This window comes from Carettochelys insculpta, chromosome 2 (assembly GCF_033958435.1).
Source record: "Carettochelys insculpta isolate YL-2023 chromosome 2, ASM3395843v1, whole genome shotgun sequence".
Lineage (NCBI taxonomy): Eukaryota > Metazoa > Chordata > Testudines > Carettochelyidae > Carettochelys > Carettochelys insculpta.
The window spans coordinates 224,382,932-224,408,346 of NC_134138.1; the positions used below are offsets into that span (position 1 = coordinate 224,382,932).

A 25,415-nucleotide genomic window follows, 5' to 3' on the forward strand; every position below is an offset into this window, starting at 1 on the left:
TTGACACTGATCCAAACATTTCACTTAAAGACCAGTACATCTGATGGTCACAAAAAATTGAAAGATCCATTGTGAAATTATCTTCTGGTTTTAATAGAATTGTGTGAATTGCAGAATGTTTTGGTTTGGTTCTATGCAGTTTCACAGGACATGTTTCTTTCTATGTTTCCTGTCATTTGTCACACCCCCATGCATAGATTTATTTGCAAATTTTAAAATTAAAGGACTACTAATTTTTCAATGTTGTGTGGCTTTAATATATAAGCTATATTTGCCCAATAAAGTGATACTCATACAAAATCATTTCTGCAGGGAGAAATATTATATCCATCACAATTTTCTATTATCAATGCAAAACGTTAGCTTTTTTTCCAGTTGTGGAAAAACATAGTTACAAATATTTTCTACTATTTTAAGCTTAGGTTTATTTAAACAATTATTGTTCACATGTGCCTGATGTCACATTAATGAATTCTCTGGTCAGATTTTAAGAAGAGTCTTACTGTAAACCAAAGACTTGTCATAAGGAAACGAGGATAAGAATGATGTATTTCTCCTCCTAGTCCACCCCTGCAGTGGATGAAAGGTAACAGGGCACCAGGAGCTTGCTTAGGAGCCTGCTTCTGTTTTCTTCAGATATTCTTTAATTAAAGAAAAGTTGTTGGCCTCTGTGCAAGGGTAATTGAGTGACATTTAAGGGCGTGCCATGGACAGGAAGTGGACTTGATGATATAATGATTCCTTCTTCCCTTAAACTCTCTGAATCTTTTACTAATGCTTCTTTTCATGACTGATTTTTTTAACATTGCATACAGTTATAGCTAATGGATATTTTCCTTTTGCTCCAGTAGTTTTTGTTGTAGAAACACACATGTTCAGATACTGTGTAGGTGATGACTCTGATGTTCATACCGTATGTATGCAGCATGCTGATCTGTTACAGCTGAATTCCTTTTGAAAGCATATCTCTGACTAAAAAAACAAAAAGCAGTCAAGTAGCACTTTAAAGACTAGCAAAATAATTTATTAGGTGAGCTTTCGTGGGACAGACCCACTTCTTCAGACCATAGCCAGACCAGAAATGCTCTGTGCTGCAATTTGAATTCTGGTATTTTAAAAGTAGCATTATCAAAGTGGAAATGCCAGTTTTGGCTGGTAGGACCTGTGTGCCTATTGTGTATGAAATTACACAGAAAAAAAGTGACAGTGTTCAAATTCATCTCCAAAATGTAACAAAGCAAAGTCACAAAAATCCTAGGGTATAAGTGAGACCATGCAAAAATCACAGTCAGAACAGAGTCTGTCCTGGTCTGGTTATGGTCTGAAGAAGAAGTCTGTCCCACAAAAGCTCACCTAATAAACTATTTTGCTAGTCTTTAAAGTGCTACTTGACTGCTTTTTGTTTTGATAGTGTATAGACTAGCACAGCTTCCTCTCTGTTACTATATCTCTGACTGTGATTTTTGCATGGTCTCACTTATACCCTAGGATTTTCGTGACTTTGCTTTGTTACATTTTGGAGATAAATTTGAACACTGTCACTTTTTTTCTGTGTAATTTCATGCACAAGAGGCACACAGGTCCTACCAGCCAAAACTGGCATTTCCACTTTGATAATGCTACTTCTAAAATACCAGAATTCAAATTGCAGCACAGAGCATTTCTCAGTCTCCTCTAAGAGGGTCAGAGTCTGTTCTCATTTTCAGTGGCATATATTCAGTTTAACTCCATTAACTTCTGTTCAGTTATTTAAATGTTTATGAGTGTAGCCCAGTTGAACTCTGGTAGAAGTTCTTCCCCACTGCAGGTCAGTGAAGGGCCACTCTATCTCACTATGGGCTTAACAACTGTAAGAGTCCCAGGGCCCAGATCAGACCAGACAGACAAACAGGCCCAGGCCCTCACTTATGGCAGGCAACCATAGTCCAAAAGCTCAGGCTGGCAATTGGGTCAAGCACACAATCAGGTCAGCTTGGGCCCTCACTCAAGGGGGAGCCACAAACAATTCCCACCATACAAATCCAAGCCCAAGTTCAGAGCAGGGAAGCAAAGTGGTCACAGTACAAGCCCAGACCCTAGCGCAGGGTTAGGCAGCAAAGGGTCAGGCCTCCTAGCAGGGTGGAAGACTGACAAACATAGCCATGTGCCTACAATAGCAGGAGGGGGAGACTGCCACCCACAGGCCTTCCCACTTCAGTGCATCTCAGCCCAGGGCCCCACCAGCAGCAGAGTGCTCTGCCACTGGGGCCAATACAGAATCTAAACCACAACACACTGACCCAGCTATCCCTGGACCACTTCCACATGTCCCCTGGGGTCATATCTCACTGGGCAGTAGGTTAGGTTCCTCTATATCTGAGTAGAGCAGGTCTCTGTCCCAGTTTGTAGCTCCTCTTTATCTGGCAGTATGGGCCAGTCTTCAGCTTCTTGAAGGGCTGCATCACCTTGCCAGCATGGGAGCTCAGGACAGCATTTGGTAGCCAACTGAGATCCTGAGCTCAGGTTTTATACTTCCTGTCCTGCTCCCTGGCTTCTGGCCAGATGATGGGCAGGTGGGAGGCTCCGCCCCCACTAGGGCTCAGGATGGTGTTCTTCTACCTCCAGGTCAGTGATGGGCTCATACAATAAGTATGACTGATTTTACACTCTTGCCAACTCTCATGACTTTATTGCAAGTCTCACAGTTTTCCCCCTTAAAACACAGTTCCTGGAGTCACGTGGTTACATGAGAAGCTCAGCTTTCATTTTAAAAAAACAAGGTTGCCATCCTTCATGGCTGCAGAAATGAAGCTGAGAGAGTCTTCTGCTGGGTATTAAGAAATAGAGTAGAATTGCTGTTCTTTGATCCAAACAAAACAGCAAGCCACATACCTACAAGCTTATGAACCATTTCAACACTCTGGCTGTGTTTACGCTCAAGTAATATGTCAACAGAAGCTTCTGTCAGAAGATGCCTTCTGACAAAACTTCTATTGACAGATTGTGGCCAAACTGCCAAGTAGATTTTGTGATCTGCTTTGTCAACAGTGTGGCCAGGCTGTTTGGCTGCTCTCTCGATGGAACAGCCAACCCAAAGCACAGCAGATAGGGCTGCCCGGTGAACTGGAAACCCTGTCTGTCAACAGAGGGCCGCCCAAAACGTCTAGACCAGCTTTCAGAATCTGTTGACAGAGGTGTTCTGACTCATGGGGGAGCAGCAGAATACTGTCAATAAAAGTGCTGCATTCTATCAATTTATTGTCGACAGAACGTCTTTGAAACTTACCCATTATTTTGAAGGGATGCTTCAAGATGGCACTTTGTTTCAACATTTTGACAAATGGTGAAATAGCCTATTTGGAAACAAACACAAAATAAGATGCCAAGTTGTGCTTACCTCTGCATTGGTCTGCAAGGAGAGGGTGCAAATAGCATGTGGAGCAATATTGAATAATGGATGTGAGTGGGCAAGTTCATGGCCCTGATACTGTTGCAGCAGTAGCTGTAGCAAGTGTCACTGCATGTCCATTCCCCAACAACTCCTGGAGATATTGCGTTATTTCTAGCATGGCACTGCACTGCCATTCAGAGCACAGGTTGTTCATCTTCTCCTTGGCTTCACAATGCGCATGTCCATATTTTGTTGTCATTATACAAGAAACAAATTCTCACAAATCACATCCACCTATGTTTAATTCTGGAAATCTGCCATCTTGGATTGAAATGCATTATCTTAAACCCCAATTGTTTGGAGCTACTGTAGGTTTGTTAAATAATAGTTGGTGGATGGTTAAATTGGCCTATAATTCCATTTAATAAAAATGTAAGTGGTGCAGGAGTTTGTTCACATCTGCAAATCGAACAACTCTGCAACTTTTGAGTGTAAAGAAATGAAGTGCAGATACCCAGAGAAGCAACAGCGGCATCATCACTCTCGCCCCACAGTTGTGTCACATTGAAACCATGAAAGAGCCTGATCCTCAATTTCCACTAATTCAGTCACTTTGTTTTGCTTGATTTGGACAATGCAACAGCAGAGATTCACTGCATTTCATTTTCAAATTTATATGCTCTGAAAAAATGTACAAGGCAAGAAATAGTTGTTGCTTTTTATACTGTACCTCAGAATTACATTTTTACAGCTTCCATCAGCTTTGGCAGAGTGAAGATTAGTTTGATCCCACTTCTGAAGCTGGGAGCTGGTCCAAAACACTGGTAGTCAGAAATCTGCTAAGTGTGTTGGTGCTATATTACCTGACACTTTTGGCCCTATTTTGAACGTTTTTATATACTCGTTATATTTTCTTATGTGTGCAGAATTTTTTCCTTTAAGGTTAGAGTCCAGGAGCATTTTCACTTAGTGTCTTTTCCATATAATTAAATGTATTGTGCACTACTTCCTCAGCCATAGCCGTACACCTCTGGGTGTATTCAGCCAAACCAGCAAGTGCAGTTGGCTCTACTGTGGACATTCCCAATTCTCCTGAGCATTTCATCTTAATTAGTAAAACAAACCTGACAAATTTCTGAAATGTTTGTGTGTACAGGCTTTTATTTCACCTCATCATTTTTCTAGACACCTGAAAATTGATTCTGAGTGGAAAAAGTTATTCACCAAATCTGCAGACACACATGAGCATGAATAACACAAGTATAATCTGTCAAAAGTAGAAATGGTCAAATTATGTTATGAATAGCACCACATATTTTAAAACATTTTCATTTTGTGAATGAATGTTGTCATTTAACCAGCCTCTTCCCTGCTTTTAAATAAGATGTATTGTCTACAATGTATAGCCAATGAATGACTCTGGGTCTCTTAACAGAAAAGTATTTGTCATGCATATTTATACCTAAACTGATTTTTAAGTTTGAAATTTGGGGAACTTAGTTCCTGTTGGCACATTTATTGATGATCTGTAGATATCTTAATTTTCCATTGTGTCAGAAATTGTGCTGGAGAATATGCTCACCTGTGTGTGCTGAGTGTAGAAGAAGTTTCTGAGCTATTTTTGTTGTCCTGATCATGGTAGGTGAGTTCATGAACTTTTGGAATCCTAGAAGAAGGAATAAAATTATCAAACCCCACTGCCATGAGGTCAGGTGTTAATAGGAGGGCAATACGCATTAAATACACGGCAGGGGAAAATCATGTAATGCGCAACAAAAGCTTTTCATGTGAAGACAGGAGTCAAAAATGAGGCACAAATCCTTGACTAATTGCTTCTGAATATATCTAAAAGCATATAAAGAAATGGATATAATGCAATGTATTGAAGAAGGCTTGTACATATATTGAAATATGACACATACAAACCTCACTTAATGCTTCATTTCAGTTCCCTCAGCAATGATACAGTAACTGAACTATTAGAATATAACAGCTGGGTAAAATGTACATGTCAGAAAATAAAGTAACGTGATCCTTAACAATTATGCTAGCATTAGAGTTGGGTTACTCATTGGAAATAGATATCCCAAACCCTACCATCTTGCTTTAATTGATCTGTCACATCGGTCCGTGGATCACTCCTTGTGAGTCCTATGGTTCTGTCACTTCTTTGTTTCCAGTTTCTAAATTGCATTTGAAGGCACGTAAATAAATGCAAATGTTATGTGGACCATCCGCTCAGACTTGCAATTTTTCTGGAAAGCCGTGGTCCATTCTAGGGAAAAAAAGGTCAAAAACCCCTGAGCTACCTAAAGTAAGTAAATTGATTAAATAAAAATGAAAGGAACATTTGTTATCTAGCAAAAGTACCTAGTGAAAGCATCATTACTTTCAGGGTCAGATAAGAAAGTTTGCATTAGTCTTTGATATTCCAGTTGTACATTATTTTATCTATGTCGCTTTGAGGCCAGAATTGTGACAATTGGGGATCTTTATGTGCAATACACGATATAAGGGGTTTGTTAGTATTTCTGGCTATGGTTACACTAGTGAGTTTTGCTGACAAAACATCTCCACGTTAGCTGCTGGAAGTGGGCCACATCCTCCTTGACTGAATTGACCTTGTCAACTCTGGCCTCCTTCTTGATTGGGATTCACTCTTTTTCATGAGCCTATGTAATTAGACCTGCCTCTGAAATCTCCACTAAGTTGCATCTGATGAAGGAGGTCTTTGCCCATGAAAGCTTATGCTCCAAAAAATCTGTTAGTCTATAAGGTGCTTAAGTCCATAAGGACTTCTTATGGTTTTTGCAGATACAGGCTAATACGGCTACCCCTCTGATATTCATTTTCTCTAAATTTATCATCCATATTTTGCTTGTCTATTTTTATTTTGTTTCATTTTGTTTTTTTTTGTCATTAGATGAATTTCTCCATCTTCAAAATAAAAATATTTTTCTCTCAGCCGGGAACATTGGAATTAGGACGGTGGAAACTTTTGAACCATTGGTTTAAAAAGCACAACTATGAGAAATAAATCCAGCTCGGAGGACTTTGCCAATACATTGCAAATGTTTTTAGCTGATTCTCTAAGGGTTTCCTCTTGACACCAACACAACCTTCCACCTACTCTTGGCTCTTACTGTTGCCAATGAGCATTCTATGTCACATGACTAAGCTAGCCTTTTCCCTCCAGAAGCCCCTCCATTCCATTTCCTCTGAGCAATACTGGCTCTCTGTAGTTAAAAAACACTTTTCACATTCAAGGAAATTCACAAGTGCATGGAAGGAAATGTGATTTTTCTGCCCCCACAATATCAGAAAATTTCTTTCAAAGGCAAATTGCAGAAGGGAATAACTTTGAATAGAACTGGAAATACAAAGACAGGAAATGAGTTTGTGACTGTATAAATGAGTTCATAAACTGACCCTTATTTTGATATGAAACTGGGCTGTTATGGTAGAAAGATTACATATTTAACATATTTCAGCACTGCGAGATCATGAAATAAACACATATTGCTTTCTAATACATTATTTAGTCTCTGAATCTGTTTGTAAAAAACTGAAGTGCTGTTGGCGCTGCTTGAGGTTCCATACTTGTGTCAAGATACTGAGATACTATGTAAAATCATCTTAATTCTGAATGTACTGTCTGCTTTCTCTGTCTAAAAAGCGAGCATTTAACATCAATATGTGTCAGTAAAGTGATGGTATCTTAAATTTCATCTGTGATCCCTCTGATTCCCTCTGATTGTGTTCCCTTATGCATAGTTTCCATTTGCTGTTTTTACAGGACTTCTGCATTTAAAAACTTTTCTGATGCATGCAAGAAATGTGTTCTGTTCAAAACTTAGAGTAGCTGGGTGTGTTACAATACATTTAATTGTTGTGTAGAACAATCACTGCATTATGTCACAGATAGTTTTTGCAGGCATGATCACAAAACCCATATATCCCCAGTGCTGCACTGTGAAATCAGCTATCAGTTTTGGAGGTCCCATGTCACTCCCATTTCAGAAGAAATATTCCTGCAGACACTGATAAGAAACCCATACTAGAACCATGATAACAACTATCACACTTACGTATAGTTGTTTGCTAACATAGTTCAAGTGGAAAAGTGTAGCTCACTTGTTGCCTTTTGGGTTGACTTTTCATTTAACCAATTCATTTTAGACATGTAGATGGAAGACCTAGAAGTAACAATATGAACAATCACCTGGGGTTCAAATTCATTCTATTAAGCAGCCCTTTTCCTGAAGCAATAGATTTTCGCCTTCCTGGGCAGTAAAGTTCCTCTATCCAACTCACTGCTTCAGCTCAGATTATCTCTCTTTATTCCTTCTCTAGCTCTCACAAGGGCAGAAGTGATAAAAAGCAGAGGAAAATGAAAATTAAGATACTAATATTATAATGGTCAGGTTTTTTTAAAAGAGCATGAGAACCATACACGCCACCATAATATACTCAGCTTTCAAGTTGTGGTTAGCTGCAGAATAAGAAGCTGTAGAAAAATGTTTTGTGGGATACTGGACAGAGGAGGGTTTCCAATGGATGTTTTGCATTTTCCTTTGATAATGGAATGGGCAATATTTTGCTGATTCATATAGTTACTATGCTCTTGCAAATGGCAGATCAACAAGCCACTGGTTATACTGGATTGGCATTTTTCATTCTAAATATTACAGGCGGTATAGTCTGTGAGGTTATCCTGTTCATTCTTCGTTTGATTTTCATTTTAAAAAGGTTTTTCTGCATATCACGTTAGAATAATTTGTTTTTGTTATCTCAGATATGAAAGGTATTTTACTTATTTTTACTGAATGAATTTGTGAAAACACTATAAATATATGCACGGAAGGATTAATCACACTTTCTTTCTGGAGGACAATAGGTTAGTCTGGATAACATCTAAAACTTATTTAAATATTTTTCTCGTTTACTATGTTTTAGACAAAATAAATAAATATATTCTTGAAGCTATCACAGATTGTACCTCTGAAATCCAGTATCTCTGGTCCAGCAACCTCTGTGGTCCTGCCAGACCACAGAAGTTGCTGTACCAGATTGGTCAGTGACCTGGAGAGAGAGCCCCACCCGGGCTAGTGAACAGTGGCCTGATGTCAACTGGGGAGCTGCCACTGGGGAATGGCCGCCTGGCAGTGGCCAGAGAACTGGGGCTGGGGCCACAGCCGGGGAGCAGCAGTGCAGCTCCCAGACCTGTGGTGGAGGCTGGGGCTGCAGGGATCATGGAAGGCCTGGGAGATGGAGCCAGGGCACCCCAGCAGAGACCAGCAGCAGGGTACCAGGAGGGCCCAGAAGTGCTGAGAGGCCAGCAGCAGGGGACCACCCCTGGTCTGGCAAATTCTGTCATTGGGGATCAATCTGGTGACGAGGGTGCTAGACCGGAGAGGTCCAACCTACATAATAGACTGAACATGTCTTAAACTTGTTTAAATATGCTTCTTTAGTGTATTTTATCAAGAAGGCTTCCTTTATTACTCTGTGCCAAATTCTACCACGTGGTTTGCATGCAACTCCCATTGATGTTGTGCATGCAAAATGTAATAACCTTTGTGTGAAATGTTAGGGTCTATTATATATCTGTTCCTAACTCAGGACATTCGTAATCTAGCAACACAACTATTTAAAAATCAAACACTTCTATGCATTGTTAGATTTTTTTTAAACACGAGGTTCTCATGAACTACTCCCTATTATGTGGTTTTTGAAACATTTAATATAAAACTTTCAAGTAGTTTAAAATTCAGTTACATATTTTTATTATACAAGGAATATTTTGTTACTCATATTCCAATCAGTTCTTATTTGTCAAGAAACCATGAGAACTTAATTTCAGAGATGTCAGACTCCATATTTTCACTACTGGAAGTACTTTCTTACCGAGTCAGAATTTGTGTTATTGATGGATGCATTTTCTCTGAGATATCTTTGAAGGGTATAACCTTAACTTTCAGTGAATATTGCCATAATTTGTTCATTTGGAGCATAATGATTTAAAGGCAGCTGCCTAATTTCAGGCTAGTATAATTCCTCCACAAAGGACTATGAAATGGATTTTGCAGGGTATGTAGATCCATAGATGCCTCAGCGCTTTTGAAAATCCCATTCAGCGGTTCCCAACCTTTTTGAGACGGCGAACAATTTTGACAATTCAGTCAGACACTGTGACCCGAGGCAATTCAAAACTGGGGGAGGGGAGGTTTTTCCCTGAGGAAAAAAAATTATAAATCTTGATTTGACGCCCATCGGTCTTCCCCTCCCGCCCCCAGCCTTAAACCCCTCACAGCCCCAAAACGCCCACCCACCTACTTCGCACAAGCACCACTGCTTCTTCACTGGGACACTGTTACTGCCTCCTCCTCCGCGCGGCTCCCCCTCGTCCTCCTACTCCCTTCCCTCACCTGCAGCACATGCAGTTCCCTGCCCTGCCACACTGAAATGGCACTCACTTTGGTTTAACGGCCAGATTCCTCCTGCCGGCTGTTAAACCAATTAAACTGAGTTCCATTTTAGCACAGCAGGTCAGGGACTGGAAGCCGGAGGAGTGAGAGGCGGGAGCTGCCAATGGTTCCTTAAAGAGCACACATGGCTTGGAGCCACCCAGCCAGCAACCCTTAGAAAATCTAACAGTGACCCATGTTTGAGTGCCAACCCATAGATTGGAAATCCTGGCATTAGGTGCTTCTGTGTATCTTCAGGTACCTAAATACATTTACAAGATCTTCCTCATTGTTTATGTTTGTTAGTTATTCAACTGCATTTCCTAAAATTCCAGGATATCATCATTAAACTACTATCTATCTCAGTGTTTTTTTGGAGGGCATCACCTCAAGAGTGTCATGTTCATGCGTTGTGGAATGGCATTGTAAAGTGAAATGCAGTTGCAGAAACTTATTACATGATTTGATGTGGTTGGCTTATGTGCATGAGTTGAAACCATGGTAAAACAATATATAAAACTAGGTCATATTTTAAATAAGTTTTTCCCAGGCTGTCCCCACATGCAATGACCAATTAAATTATTTTATCATCCAGTTTATCACAGCCAGATTTCAACTATGTTTTGTGACACTGCTTCACTGAACAGTGGTGGAAGAAATGTCTGTCATGTTTTCTTTTCTACTAACATAAAAAACTCATGGCAGAGGTGATCTTCATATTTTTATACATCCTGTCCTTGCAAACGTGACAGTTCTCTGAAGTTCAGAATAGTATACTCACCCATAAAACCCTTCCCATAAACCCCTCTGCCTCATACAAGGACAACCCTCTCGATGACCAAAACCATTAGCAAGTTACAAAATTAGACTCTGTTGCAACCCAAAGCACTCGCTCTAAAACTTTTTGGCTGGGTCTACACTAGAGAGTTTTGTCGACAGAAGGGGCCTTCTGTTGACGTAACTCAGGGAGCATCTACACACTTAAAGCATTCTCTTGACAAACTCTTGACAGAACTCTGCATTTTCCTCGACAATATTATCCCTCAAAAATTTGAGGCATAACAATCTCTGGACAGTGTTCTGTCAACAAAAGTGCAGTGTAGACTCTTCTGTCAACAGAGATGGTTTCCAGTTGCCGGGTAGCCTTCTTTGCAAAGCTACCATTCTGCTTTCTGGCACCAGAAGGCAGTGCGGTCTGGCAGTTCTCTGTCGACAGAGCAAGTTGTGGATAGATGCAATCTGTCGACAGGGGTTCTGTGACTGTAACGTCTGTCAACAGATGCTTCTAGTGTAGACTTAGCCCTTTAGAAAGAGTGTGTCCATACATAAAAAAAGTGGATCAAAAAGCTATCCCTTCTTTTGACAGAGAGCGTCCACACAGCACCTGCTCTTTTCAAAGAACAGGACAGTGATAGAAAAATCCAACACCATGAGGACAGCTCTTTCAAAAAAAGGGCCCCCAGGGGCTGTTTTTATGCAGGCCACTTCCTTTGGAAGTGGCATGCTAATACACAGAGCGAAAGATGCTAATGAGGCACGGATGCAGATTCCCCATGCCTCATTAGCATAACGTTGCATGATTTGGAGTCCAGAAGACAGTTCTTCTGGACTCCAAAGCACCGTGTAGAAGCATGGCCCTGGTGGCGGGGGGGAGGAGGGCTTCTGGAAGGAAGTCCTTCTTCCGGAGGCCCCTTCTTCCCGAAAATTTTTGGTAAGAAGGGGCCTCCAGAAGGAGGACTTCCTTCCGGAAGCCCCCCCCAGGGCCACGCTTCTACATGGCATTTTGGAGTCTGGAAGAACGATCTTCTGGACTCCAAATCACGTGATGTTATGCTAATGAGGTGTGGGGAATTTGCATCCACGCCTCATTAGCATCTTTCACCCTCCCCCCCGAAGGAAGTGGCCTATGTAGAAACGGCCAGGGTGTCTACACACATTTTTTTTCTGAAAGAATCTTTCAGAAAAAAGCACTCTTCCTCATCTGGGAGAGGAAGAGGGCTGCCAGAAAAAGTGCTACATTCTTTCAGTTTTATATTGAAAGAGCCCATTTTGTGCGTAGATGCTCTGTAGGTTCTTTCAGAAAAGGCCCCCCCTTTTTTTTTTTAAAAAAAGAACTTGCTAGTGTAGACCCAGAATAAGTCTACTACAGCATTGAAAATACAAAACTAAATTATTCTTACAACATGAAAACTGCCTTTGTGCATACTCTCTCTGATGTACTCTTGTTTTGGGAATTATATCTTGCCTTTGCAGGATGGTGTGTTTATATAGATAGATAGATAGATATCCCATCTTTATTAGTTGATTATCAAATCAGCAGTTGGCTTTCTTCTAAGTCACAGATTTTTGTTTCCAGTTCTATTGAACTTCTCACCTTTTCCCCTCTTCTGTCAGAAACAGTATTTTGATGAGCTGAATGCTTGTCTTGAATATCACCTTAGATATTATCGACACTGTTCCACTTGCCTGGCCTCTCAGACTTTAAACACTTAGAAATGCCCTTACTTGTTCTTTTGTTATCTCTGGCTGCTGTATTCCATATTTTCTGTATATTTCATTCAGAGTCCCGCAGTTAGGAATAATAGTATAAAGTTGCTGACAGTAGAAAGCAAAACAGATGGGGAAAAAGAAATAGAAGTCAAGGTGTCAGGGAGAGGAGGAACAGGCTTAGGAAATGCTATTGTCTTGCAAGTGAAAAGGTACTGAGAAAATAAAAAACGTATGTTATGAAATACTGTGTGAAAAGAGAATTAGCTCAACTTTAATGTATTATAATGAACTTTCCTGTTGAAAACACCAACAAATTTGTGTGATACTATGGTGCATTTTCTATATTGGGATGTGCACACAACCCCAAATAATTTTTTCTTTTTGTTTTTTTTTTCAAATTTAAAGAAAAAGTATATTAGGCTCAATTTATATTCTGACCTGAATACAAAGCAAATCTGAACAACAAGCAGGCAAGCAACAGTTTTCACTCTGGGTTTCAAGTGCGAGTGGGATGGAGAGGAATGAGGTCTCCAGGGACTTATTCATTTATTAGGAGTGCTGTACGAGCTTCTTAAATTGGAAACAGAAATATTGTGTATTTTCAGAAGCCCGGTGGTGTCAGGCAGGTGGCAGGAAATCCCACACAGGTGTCTGGCCTGCATGAAGACCTACCTAAGCCTCCACCTCATTCAGACTCAGGGTTTCCTCTCCACTTCTGCAATCAAAGTGGGCCCAGATCTGGTGGAGCTAGACTGGGGGAAGTACTGGAAAGAGGAGACGTACTCCCCTTCTGGAATCATTATCCCCTTCCTCACCCCACACACCTCTTGCTTCAATCCAGTTAAATGTTCTTTTTTTGAATTATATGTTGATTTGTTGAGCAGATACAGAACAAAGAATCTACCTTCTACATGGTTATAACTGATGACATAAGATAATTTCCATTACCTGTGCCCCAGCAGCCTTCTCTTCTGTTTTGATTCCACTTTGCTCTCTAGCTCAAGGGCGTGGCCAGCTCAACAAAACAAGCCACACTGTCTCCCTGGGATTGTCCCATAGTCCTTATGGTTAGTGTGAAATTCTGCTCTGATTCAGAAGGCTTGACATCCTTGACATAGATTTTGAATCCATGGAGCACTTCTGTCATCCACTATCATCACTATCATGCCACACCCATAAAAGGACCTGTGCACTAAGGGGTTTTCACAATGCAACAGAATGACTGATATACCATACCGAGTCCCCATTTAACTTCTTCATCCTAGGTCAGGAGCGAGCAAACATTTTACGTCAGGCCCCACTTTTCATCCCTGCAGTTAGCATGACTACTCTCCCCCTGCCTCCAACCTGTGTAATGTAATCCAAACAGACAGAAATTTCAGTTATGTTCATATTAAAAAAAAAAACTTTTGGCATGTGTAAGAAAATAAGTATATAGGATGTGAAAACTGTATTAACCAGTAAACAAATGTGAATACACATGCATAAAAAACAGTAACATATTTCAACATTTTTAATGAGATGGATGAATCTGAGACCCAGCAGCCGATTATGCTGTGCCTCCCTTACAAAATTTCACACCCCAGTAGGGTGCCCACCCCTCTGCTTGGCACACGCCTATTCGAGGTAATCCATGCTGGATGTAGATAATAGCTATGTCCGTTTTCTGTTAGTATTAGAACTTGGTAATGATCACTAATATTGTGTATTTCATTTTGACTTTTAACTAGTCAAAGTAGACAAGCCATTTATCTAACAATAAGTTTTAAAAAAATATTTTGATAAATCTGGTTTGGCTTTCAGCAAGATACTTTGCTTGCGTACAAAAGCTATACCATATTCAGGTCTGAGTTGCGTCCAAAACTGTTATGACTTTGGAGATAATAGAGGCTACATCTACACTACAGAGTTATTTCGAGATAGTAACTGTTATTTTGAAATAACTTTGCTGGTGTCTACACAATGCATGAGCTATTTCAAAATTAATTAGAAATAGTAGGTGCTTTACTTCAAAACTGGTAACCTTCATTGCAGGAGGAATCATATCTATTTCAAAACATATATTTCAAAACAGGTGCTCTAAAAACATGGAATAGCGCTATTTCAAAATAAGCCATAATGGCGCCCAGTGGTACTATTTTGAAATCGTGCTAAGTGTTTGGAAATGCTATTTTAAAATAGGTGGATGCTTTTTCAAAATGAATTTTGGCTACATCTACTCTATAGCGGTCTTTTGAAAGTTCTTCTGTAAGATCTTTTCTGAAAAAACTTCTTTTGAAAGAGCACGTCCACACACCAAAAAGAGAATCAAAAAATCCATCCGCTCTTTCAATAGAGTTTCCGTGCAGCCCCTCTCTTTTGAAAGGACGGGCCAGGGATTGAAGTCATGAGGACTGCTCTCTGGAAAGAGGGCCCACAGGGCATCTACACATGCTTTTATTCTTCAAAAGAAGTTTTTAACAGAAGGCGCTTTTCCTGTTCCAGGTGTAGAAGAGGGCTTCCAGAGGAAGATACACATTCTTTCAATTTCAGATCTATAGAGCACATTTTGTGTGTAGATCCTCTTCATGTTCTTTTGAAAATTGGTTGGATTTTCGTAAAGAACTTGCTAGTATAGATGTAGCCTTTGTGTGTAGCTGTGTTAATTTAAAATGAGGTTTTATGAAATAACCTCTGTAGTGTAGCCATAGCCAGAATGTCCAAGCTGAATTCAAACTGCTTATATGATAGTTTAGCCATGAATGATGATTGATTTGACATATGATGAACAATGTTTCAAAAAATTGCAAACCATTTAATTCTAATAAACCCTTTTGATTAGACCACCACTTAAAAAGTAATAAAAACCTCAGACACACTCTACATTCATTCTGAAAATAGCTCTTCTGGAACACATGCCCTATCATTCAGCATAGTGTGATCTTTTTTAAATTACCCTTCACCTTTAGGAGTACACCTCTTCAGCTGATGAGCTGATAAAGTGAGTGTCTGGGAGGAAAACAACCTAAAAGAAAAGCAATAAGAACTGTTTTACAAAAAACTTACCTCGGCTTTTATCTATGAGTTTTTTTGCCCCCAATCACTTGAGTTCCCAAGATGATACTAGTAAAGAAATAATTATAATGGCCTGGTAGTCACAGATGGCACAAATTGTTCCTTGTGTTATGTTACAGAGCTAATGACAGCAAGCCTTAGAACAGGAATGTCATGTATTTGTAGATACAAGTCTGTAAAGTACACATGAAAAGCCATTGGGTCAAATTTATCCACAGTGGCGTGCATCTAGAGTCACTCCAGGAATAAATCTGATGCAATCTGTCAAATGTCTCATGTAAAGCAATACATGGTAATGCCACTAACAGCTAATTTATTCATCATTCTAATCACCATTATTGAGTATACAACACCAGCAACACTCAATCTCACAATGTTAATGAATTTGGTTACAGAAAATTGCTTTTCTAGAAACTGGCATTCTGACAGTGTTAGTGTTGAATTTTTTAATTAATTCAGCAAAGACTTTTTTCATAGAATGTGCATGTATTAAAAAATATCAGGTTATAAAATTAGATTTTCAGAAATGCACATGTATAACTTTCTTGGGCATAGTATTTGCATAGGCAAATTACCAGTTAAAGATTTAACTGGCTGTTTACATGTGCAGTTAGCACATTTGCATGTAACTTTGAGGTAATTGTCATGTATAATTAAAAAAAATTTGGGGTTTTAATGTCCAATTAATATATTTCCCAATACTGTTGATCCTGTTTTGTGCCCTTGGTTGCTACCATTATATAACTAAATAGGGAGGGTCAAAATTGATGAAAAAGGACATCAGCAAAAACAATCCATTGAAATTTCATAAAATATTGACTACATTTTAAATGTCTAGCCGTAGGTAGACCAAAGTTAAGGTTACCTCCGTATTTCTTGTTTTGCAGAGTCTGAGATTCCATGTCTTATCTTTTTCAGGCTCCTTTTTGTTTTTTTATATATATATTTTATATATAAAATATATATTTTATATATATGTTTTATATATATATATATGTGTGTCATAGAGAATTTGATAAGTAACAAGATGTAAAGCATACAGGTTGATAGTCTATGCTGTGCCTTTTGGAGCAGGTCTATCCTGCAGTTAAAAACTTATGCCTGGCCTGGGCCAGTTCCCTTAGGTTATGGGGTGATTTTACTGCAGAGTGGAAGTTCAAACTTGAGATGAAGGATGTTGCAAAGTGGAATGATCCCAGAGCTTAAGCAGCATCAGCCTGAGCTTGAACATCTACACTGCATCTGAAGAAGTGGGTCTTTGCCCACGAAAGCTTATGCTCCAAAATACCTGTTAGTCTTTAAGGTGCCACAGGACTACTTGTTGTTCTCGAAGACACTGCATTTAAGCATCCTTTTAACCATGACCTGCAATGCTGAGTCCACAGGCTCAGGCCAGCTTCAGGTTTTTAATTCAAGCATAAACACACACTTAGCAATACATTATAGAATTGACAGGCTCGGAAAATGAAAGGCTAAAGTGGCTTTAAATAACACTTAGCCCTTCTGATTTCAGGCTCTGAAACAGTCCCTAGTGTGATTTATACAGTCACAAGAGGCTATGTAACTTACTGCATCCTGTCCCCAGCATCTTCTGGGCAGTATCATTGCTCAGGATCTCTGCCCTGCTACAGCCTTACTCTCCAAACAAAAAAGTAGTCTTGTAGCACTTTAAAGATGAACGAAATAATTTATTAGGTGGGGCAGACCCACTTCTTCACATCCGGAGATAGTGCCGTAGCCTTGCTCTCGACACACATCTCCCTCTCCCCAGACATTCTATCAGTAGACTCCTTACCCCAGGCTTTCCAGGGGCTCCTGGAGTCCTGTGCTGGGTAAATTCTACCCCAGCTGGAACTGAGATTTTGACAGCCCATTTATACAGCTCTGATACCTTTTTGCAAAGAATGGAGAGAGGGCAAGAGTCTCCTCCTTTATGATTTTTGTCATTGGGACTAGCACAGATGGATCATGTAAGTTTATAAAAGAGATGGAAAACAGAAAGAAATAGATTCAGTGAAGCATGTCACAAGACAAGGTCTTAATTTTGTATGGGAAAGTATCTCTCCACCTAATCATGTTGGCTTATATGAAATAATTGATTTAAGGGCTATTATAATGTGATGAGGGAGACATCCATGAGCAAGCTCCAGTCTCATTGTTTAATAATATGATTCTGATTAAATTCTCTCATAAGGCACATTCTCTCTCTGTCTTTTTCTCATATATTAATTCTGAGTAAAGGGGCAGCAATTTGTTACTTTATTACTTTAAACAGGGACAGATTAAGAAAAGGTGGGCTCTGGGACAACAGCCCCCCGCCCCGCCCAATATGTTCAAATATTAATATAGCATCATTATTTATGCTTTAAAATCTATTTATGCTTATTTTTACTCCTGAGGCATAATAAAATTACATTTAAATCAATTTTAAAATAAGAATGATAAGATACTTTTCTTTTGTTCCATTGGAACAAATTGTTTAAACAAAATAGAGTTATGAAGCCTTGGTGCAACTGCCTTTTTTGCCCTTATGTTAATCCGCCACTGACTTGAAAAATTTCCACATTTTGGCAGTTTGCTTTGTAACTTATACTCCTAGTACAACAGATCGAAGCAAACCATGTTGAACTGAAACTGTTTTTATATACTTCACACACACACACACAACATCCCTTCCTCTTTTCTCCCCCTTTCACACGTTGTTAAAGTGAAGTAAAGATTGCATTTCAGTACTTTGAATGAATATCACAATGTAGTACATGTTGGAGTTGGAAATATACATATGTCTCAGACTCAAGCATTGAGCACCAATGCCCTGATTCAGCAAAGCATAATATTTTGGTAAACTGTTGAACCTGGAAAGACCCAACATAAAGATAGCCCTGTCGAAATTTGTCAGCTTTGCCTACTCTTAAATCCGTACTTCAGGAAGTTTTGTGTCATTGTCTAAACGGTGCATGTTTCAAATAAAGAAGTGTCTGTTCTACTTTAGATTCTTTTGCATTCCTAAAGAATTTTGTAACAGTTAGATGTGAGTTGCTTATCGTCAGAATATACTGGTTTTGATTTCAACTTCCAGAGATAAATGTTCTGTTATTATTTTCCTGTCAGTGAACACTTTTTTGGAGGGAAAATCCTCTAAAGTTAGGCAACAAAGAAGACTGATGAAATTAACTGGAAATGCAGTCTCCACAGGAGAAGGACTTGTTCTATTTTGTTTCCAAATTCTGTTGTTATTATCTAGTCTGAAATCTGAACTTTATCAACTGCAAGTAGAGTGGGAGAGGGGTGAGAGACGTGTGTGAAGAAATATCTTTTTGGGATGTATTCTACTTTCCCATAACTCCAGTTAGGGAACATGATAAAATTATCAATGAAATGTCCTAATTTGATCCTTAAGCAAAAAGATGTTGTCCTATGAATCATTTGGATTTGTGGGAGGCAACAATGGAACTCGCAGAGCAGGAATGGGACCCAGATGTGTTTTGGGAAAGCTAGTTGCACTGTAGGCTGTGTGCATAGCCTAATGTAGGCGACCATATGGAAGAAAAGGTTGGAAACATCCCATTACAAGTCATATATCACTGAGTTGACAGCATGGATTTCAGCTTGTTTTTATTTAAATCATGAAAGCAGCTGCTCAGCTGTCCGGCTGTATTAAATTTAACCCTTTTTTCAGCAAATGAATTTAGTTTTTAATACAATAACAGCCAAACTGTGTGGTGGGCACACAGAAAAAGCAGCATTAGAGGGGATCACATAAATTTTTGGCCTATAATTCACTTTTATTACTGTGATTGGCTAAGCCCACTGCAGCTACAGTGAAGATAAATAAACCCCAATAAGCCTCTCACACTGGGGAGGACACAGGGCAATGGCAAATATCAGAGCTGGTATCAAGGGCTGGGGTAATGCTAGTTATTATGCATGTGGCTTGTCTTGGAATTAATTTATTTTTTATTTTTGGCCACCTTTTATTACTATTTTCCTACTTCCATCTATTCCCTCTTTGTGGCTCTACTACTGTTTTTTCCTCCTTTGATAACTTTTTCTTCCTCCTGTCTTTCTCTGATGCTCTTTTCATCCTGTTTCATCTCTTATTTACTCTGTTCCTCACAATTTTAAAATGAAAATTAAGTGTTTTTGAAATAGATATGATTTAAAAAATTATTTCAGGGACATTCTGTGGTTAATTTTATACAGGAGCCCAGATTAAATGATCACAGTGGTCTCTTCGGCCCTTTGAATCTATGAATCTCTCCTCAGTACTTTTCACTCTTTCTCTTTGTATCTGCCTTATTCTCTTTTTTCTCTCTTTCTCTTCTGCCTTTGTTTCACTCATTCTATCTGATATGTGCAATTGCTCTCGTCTTCTCCCTTCTCTGCAGATCCTTCTCCTTCTTTACACTTCTCTTTGCTTTCCCCTCTCCCTGTAGTTTATCTTTCCAAAGAACTCCTGCTCTCTAACCAGGAGATTTGTGACCGAGAGCTGTAGGATGAAAGATGTAGAAGAGGCAACCTCCAGTCTCAGATGGAAAAGTGCCAGTACTGAGCTCTGGCACCTTTAGGCTGGGCAGTTCATAGCCCAAACACCTTTGGGTTCCTGGCCAGCAGCTGCCACTCTCCGACCACAAGCTCTACAGACTGCCAGTAGCAGTGCAGAAGTAAGCATGGTAATACACCATGTCATGCTATCCTTTCTTCTGCACCATTGGCTGGTGGCGCTCACTTCAGTGCTGGGCACTGAACTAGCTGCTACCACTTTCTGTCCACCCAGCCAGAGCCTAATTTGCTCTAGGGTTTGCTGGAGCTGATTTCTGGAACCTCTATTATTACAAATTAAGTACCGGAAAGTGGAGGACCTATCATGAGAGTAAAAAGTATGACAGTAGGTGATAGATCCCTTCCATCCTTCACCTAAGCATTCATTTGGCTTGGGTAGGTGGCAACAATTACAAATGTATACCTAGATTTGACAGCCAGCACATTGCCAGAGTAGTGAGCTGGTGAATGTATTTCAGGCCCACTCTCAAAAGAACAAAGAGAAAATTCAGATATGATGTGCCCTATTGTTTGTGTCTGTGATCACAGTTGCATACAGGTCTTTGCCTCATTTTCCATTGAAAGAGGTTCTGTCCACATCTCCGAGGAGACGTCCTGATACAAATCAATGTGCACCAGATTTCTTGACATATATCAACCCCCGCCCCTCCGTGGTTTCTTGGAAGGGTCAATGATGAGCTGTTTGTTTTGAGTGGTTGAAATGTTCCATGTAGCTCTCCATAGAATCTTAGTGTTGAAGTTTAGTGTCAGAGTCTTGAAGTGGTTCCATAGGGTTTTTTGTGGGGGAGAGGGAGGAACTGAGGTTGGGGGAGCAGCAGAGGCACAGCTAGAAGCTTCCTCCTCCTCCTTCCTCGGCTCTGGCTAACAGGTGGCAGGGAAGAGGAAGGTGTTTGCTATTGAGAAGCTGGGAGCGTGGTCAGATGATGGCTGAGTGTGTGTGTTCTTTCACGCTGCTGTCCCAGCTCTGTGCTGATAACTGACACAGTAGGCCTCAATCAAACTGCTCAATAACACCACCACACTTGGTTAAGTAGCAAAGGGGCCTGGGGAAGTTTATGGTTGATGAAGCACAGTATTAAGATCCTGCAGACACTCCTGGACCACCAGTGCATGTAGACCTGTAACAATGGCCCAGCACAGTGAATGGTGGGACTTTTTATTCTCTCCCACCCCAGAACAAACTAAGACACTCCCTCTGGCCCCATCTTCACCAATACAAACAAAATACATATTGCCCCCTGATGTCATTAGTTGCCACCTTTTACCTTATATATCTTGTTTGATCAAAATATCCCTATCCATCACACTGTCTTTTTAACTTTATTGGTAAGAGAGGTCAATGTCTTCCTGTTAACTTTGGGAAGTGTGTTTGTAGTGGGATTAGTAACGTGTTTGAATGTGGACATAAGTGTCCACAGTAAAAAATTTGAAGATCATGATCATTTTTCAAAAGAACTGAATGACAGAATGACAACCTTCCACCCCGACCCCTCATGTTCATCACTGAATATTGTAATTTTGTTAAGCATCCACGGCACAAAATTGTGGTGCCAGTCCCTAGACAGACCACACTTGGTATGGTACCACCCTCCTGAAATGTGCTTGCATTAGTGTCCAGTGTGTAGCACTTCTTAGGAATTTTTATAATGCCAGCCCTATTCTTGCCTGGTTCTGTGAACAGCAAGCAAGCATGTTTTATAACAGTGCTCAACTTCTGATCACAGTTTGACATTTTTGCTCACTTTGCTTTATATTGACAAGACTTGACCACCAGTTTAGTTTAGGCCTCATACAAGGCTTCTCATTCCATATGGGCTCAGGCTCTCTGGTGCCATTAAAATACAAAGTCACAGCCTATCACTTTCCCCCTCGTATTTCCACTGTCCATGCTATATGTTATATATTTCAAGTCAGAGTTGATCTTTACTCCAGCCTGGGTCTATAGCTTTTTTCAGAGTTCCTTATTGTCAGGTTTCTTCATGTATAACCTGTGAGGCTGGACCAGGCAGTTTCAAAGGCCAGTGGGAGACAAATGACAGATTCTTTCCATTCCTTAAATCAATTTCCCTGCAGGCTGGAAACTCCTTGTTCAGTTTCCCCACCCCCTATGAAAAGGTTGTAATGCCAACAGACCTGGGTTGCTGGCCCCAGGAATAGAACCTGTGAACATAGGGGTTGAAGCCCTGCACTCTACCATGTGAGCTAAACATTGGTTGGGTCTCAGTGGAGGCTGTAGAGTAGAGACTTCACTCACCTCAGATGAGGTCTCAGTGCCTCTCCATACTACATGCATCCCTGGGCTGAGGAAGCACATCCTGAGCTTTTGAGACCTTCCAGCAGTTCTTCCTGGCCAATGCACCAGTTGTAATGCTGACAGACATGGGTTGCTGTCCTCAGGGACAGGACCTGTGAGTAGAGAGGCTAAAGCCCTATGCTTTACCACATGAGCTAAAGGCCAGCTCGCTCTGTTAAGGCTGTAGAGCAGAGACTTCACTCACCCAGTTGAGGTCTCAGTGCCTCTGGGTACTACAAAGTACTAGGCTGAAGATGGATTCCAGTATCAGGTGGCATGGTCACATGTCTTTCTAGGACCAACCACAGTTTGGGGCTTACCGGACAAACTATTCACAGCTCATTGATTTATGTATTGAGCTGTTATGTTCCTAAAATATCTCTATTGGCCCTCATTAGCATGTTCAGCATTAAAATCAAATTCATACTTCATATTTCTTCACATTCAAGAATGATGCCTGCACAAAGATAGGATGTACAGATTTGCCAGGTTGTAACTTTAAAATTGATATGTCACATGATCTGTTCTGCAAAGAGCATCTTTGAGGTATGCATATTTGTATTCAGAAGCCAATTTTAATAAAGGATGTGGGGGCTGTGACACCTCTCTTCCGAGGCCACTGCTGCAGTATCAATGTTCATTGTGAAGGCAGTGTGTTCAGGAATTTTGTTTCATCTGGGTTCCTGTCCCTGAGTTGCCCAGAAACATGTCGGGGTATAGCAATGTCCCCTGAACACAGATATCAATGTCTTTTAAATGGTAGGTGTGCCTCAGTTTCCCTTTTCATGCAGCAGTGCAGGCTTGTTATACCTTTGCTGCTAAGCCCAAATCTAACCTGCATGCTTATGGGACTTTTTGCTGATGCCTGCAGCATGTACAAAAGCTTTCACCCAAAATTATGTATGTTACACATTGTCCATGCACCATTAATGAGTTCCTTTATATTGATCCATAGGTTTTGTAGGAAAAGACAGAAGGTTGCCAAGAAGCCAGTGACAGATTAGCATTTCCAAGTATGTTTTCTATACCGTGGCCTGTGTTCCAACCATTTGAGTTGATTAGTATTTACAACTGCTTTTTCCTCTTTAGGTACCAAAGTGCGTATTCAGCTACAGGTTGCATCTCCCAAAACTGGCACTCTCTGGTCCTGCAACATTTCTCATCTGGCAGGACAAGGGATGTTCCTGGACCAGAGAGCCAAGGCAAGAAGGCAAGCACCTGGCATCCTCACAGGGGGCATGAGGCCAGGGCCTGAGGTGTCTCCCCCAGCAGCCCCAGGGGGGACCAGGGCTGGAGCACCGGCTTCCCCCTGCAGCACTCTGGGGGACTGGGGCTGGAACACGGTGTACCTGGGCAGCCCTGTGGGGCCAGAGCATGGGTGCTGGGGCCAAGGGGGTCAACAGTAGTGGCAAGCTGCACCTGGAGAGCCAGTGGGGGAGAGCCAGCAACCGGGGGGGGGGGCATTAATCTCCGCAGGTCTGTCAAAAACCCTCATTCAGGATCACTGAGGTCCTGAGGGTGCCAGACCAGAGAGGTGCAACCTGTAACAAGTTTGTTTTTTGTCTCTGTAAAGAGTTCAGTTCAAGTTCTCCTTCAAGGCTTTTGGAAGGAAAGGGTTTCCAGTGGAAATGCACCTCCATTCTTGTAGTGAGGCATTCTCCATCTCCTTCCTCAGGTGCTCTGTTAGCATATTTACAAATACTCTCAGGCTCCTGGGGATTTTTGCCTTCTTGCCTCAAAGATAAGGTGTTAGCTTTGACAGCTCAATGTCCGGCACCAGTCTGTTCTGGAACAGTGGGATTTTCATTGACCCCCCAGATTCCACTTCCAAGAGGCTAATAGCAGAGGCGTCCCCACTGTGGGAGTCCAGACTCACCACTTCCCTTTGAAATCTGAATGACGGGGGGCAGTTTGGGATTACAGATGCAGACCCATCGCCCTTCTCTCAGGCTCCTATGCCAAAAATGGAGAGACAAGTCTTCCTCTCTATACTCCAGGCCATCTGCTACCTGTTCAGCTGTAGGCACACACCTCCCAGCAATGGCAGACCCTTCCTTATTCTCTCCCACTGAAGAGGCTGACTTTCATTTACTGGGCCTCTGGCCTCAGGCCCCGCAGTGGCTTCTTGGATTCCTGCTTTATCCTGAAGGTTTTCCTCCAGGAAACACATCCATGTGCATCCCAGGGCTGGCCCTGCCACCACCCCCACAGCTCCTCTGCTCCGCCTGGACATTCCACAGCTTGCACAGACCCCATGGTCTTAGGCCACAGTTCAGGGCCAAGGCTGGTTTCCACCATCCCTCCCAACTTGTTTCAAATTGCCTGGGCCAACTGTAGAGGAAATAGAGAGGAAATCTTTTTATTCCCTTCCTAGCCCCCTCTGGCTTTTCCCTCCCCTGCTGGCATTTCAGCACAAGGTTCATTCTTGCTACAAACAGTTCCTGTGATAGATTCAACCCCCTGGGAGCCAGGAGGGGCCAGGATACACAGGGAGTCTGCCTTAGTTGGCTGAGCTGCTGACCAGACTTTTGGTGACCCAATCAGCAGTGTTGACTAGAGCCACCAGCATCTCTTTTTGACTGGGCATTCTGCTCAAAAACTGGATGAGTAGACTACTGCCTTGGTGGCTTTTTAATAATAGTCCTGAAACAAGGTATCAAGCATCCTTCTGAGAAGGGCAGCTGTCTGAAATAGTGTAGGCTGCCCTCAGACAACTTTAGAAATGTTCAATTCATCATATAAAATGAAGTTCATAATTTGGTACAGACAAGCTGCACTCTGTCACATCAAATATTTGTGATGAACACTTTGTGATAGACTTGCAAGCTCAGAATTACTCACTGAAGAGATTCACAAGTAATTTTGAACAATGAATACGTTGCAGAGCTCAATTTGTTTCCATAAAAAGAGGAAAATTGTTGTATAAAATATTCCTTCTGAATATAATTGTAAATATATGTGACAGAGATGCAATAAACTGTCCCATGAAGGTACAACATTTTCAAAGAATTTATGCAGAAAAAAGTGGAAAGCAAAATCAGAGCCTACAGTTTTTTATCCTTTGCATTTATAAATCCTCATTACTACCTGTAATAAGGCTCCTGTCAGATCAGGCCCACACAAGAACCCCAAAGTACATTTTTGACAAAATAATGATAGATGCACATGCATTCACCTA

The 25,415-nt window shown here is 40.9% G+C and overlaps 1 protein-coding gene and 2 long non-coding RNA genes across 3 annotated transcripts in view; 1 reads left to right on the forward strand and 2 right to left on the reverse strand.

Annotated features, from left to right (window-relative positions):
• The window catches only part of AGMO (alkylglycerol monooxygenase), a 362,759-nt gene that overhangs the window by 311,434 nt on the left and 25,910 nt on the right, over positions 1–25,415 (forward strand). The gene's annotated exons all lie outside the window — the stretch shown is intronic.
• Positions 38–7,570, reverse strand: LOC142008867 (uncharacterized). The gene is made up of 5 exons (XR_012644251.1): positions 7,459–7,570; positions 5,468–5,645; positions 4,953–5,036; positions 3,266–3,332; positions 38–972 (listed from the first exon to the last, which is right to left on the reverse strand). It is a non-coding gene; the product is annotated as an uncharacterized LOC142008867 (long non-coding RNA).
• On the reverse strand, positions 7,593–15,466 carry LOC142008868 (uncharacterized). The gene is made up of 3 exons (XR_012644252.1): positions 15,373–15,466; positions 13,564–13,674; positions 7,593–7,719 (listed from the first exon to the last, which is right to left on the reverse strand). It is a non-coding gene; the product is annotated as an uncharacterized LOC142008868 (long non-coding RNA).